The sequence below is a fragment of the Myotis davidii genome, unplaced genomic scaffold (genome assembly GCF_000327345.1).
Source record: "Myotis davidii unplaced genomic scaffold, ASM32734v1 scaffold1207, whole genome shotgun sequence".
NCBI classification, from domain to species: domain Eukaryota; kingdom Metazoa; phylum Chordata; class Mammalia; order Chiroptera; family Vespertilionidae; genus Myotis; species Myotis davidii.
The window spans coordinates 120307-121553 of NW_006299386.1; positions in this window are offsets into that span (position 1 = coordinate 120307).

The following is a 1247-nucleotide window of genomic DNA, read 5'->3' on the forward strand; positions in this document are numbered from 1 at the left end:
TTTTACTGTTTAGGTTTCTCCATTGAAATTCCATTCTCACTTGAACTACACTATAATGCATATTATCTGATATCTATGATCATGCTAATTGTCACTGTAGAACAATAACTCAATCTTTTCCTGCTTGCCTTTCATTGCCCTGGTCATACAGATATATGGGTATTGGATTCTGGTTTTAAACCTTCTCTTATGGTAATAGTGCCAGGTCTGGTCTTTATACCTGTAAGTCATTTTTTAGTCTCAAAAGTCTATTTGGAAGCATGATACTCGGTCCTGCCTCTAAAGTCTTAACCCAGTTTCCAAATCAGATCCCTGAATATGTACCCATTCTTGTATTTGCATTTGCCAACTGCCATAAAACACCATGCTTTACAGATGAGGCATATGATTTCCAAATGATTTTTAATTCAATAAGCTTGTTCCAATGAAGAGACAAGCACTTTGTGAAAATCCAAAACTCTGTGGAAATGTAACCAAGGATTTGGATTTATATGCTTCTGTGTAAGAACGTATTTATTGGGAGAATTAGTTGCCCATGCTATTTAATAATAGCACCACAGGTCCAATGACATTAAACTTGCAATTTTTTGTTTTGTAGACCAAGATGTCTACATGGTAGAGATTACCAGATTAAAATGATTTCTGTGATCTAAAGAAAGGACAACTAAAAATATTACTGGCATAGTTTAGTCTGATATCCAATGACACATTTACGAGTATTCTAAATCATAGCATGCACACTGTTTCCAATGCAAGAACTAAAACATACATAGCTAATTTGGATTCATTTGTATTGGCTTCCTCAAATTTGGCTTTAACACTTCTACTTTGCTCTTGATCCTGTTTATGTTTAAGCAGTTTGTCATTTGTATGATTTACTAAGAATTCATATTTCACTAAAAAACAGCATGGTTTAGACCAGTGACGGCGAACCTTTTGAGCTCGGCGTGTCAGCATTTTGAAAAACCCTAGCTTAACTCTGGTGCCGTGTCACATATAGAAATTTTTTGATATTTGAAACTATAGTAAAACAAAGACTTATATTTTTGATATTTATTTTATATATTTAAATGCCATTTAACAAAGAAAAATCAGCCAAAAGAATGAGTTCACATGTCACCTCTGACATGTGTGTCATAGGTTCACCATTACTGGTTTAGATTCTATTTCATATAACCACTTTTTAAAGAAATTACACTATCCATTATTATTTTATGCTTCATGCTTATTTCTATAACATTAAAAAT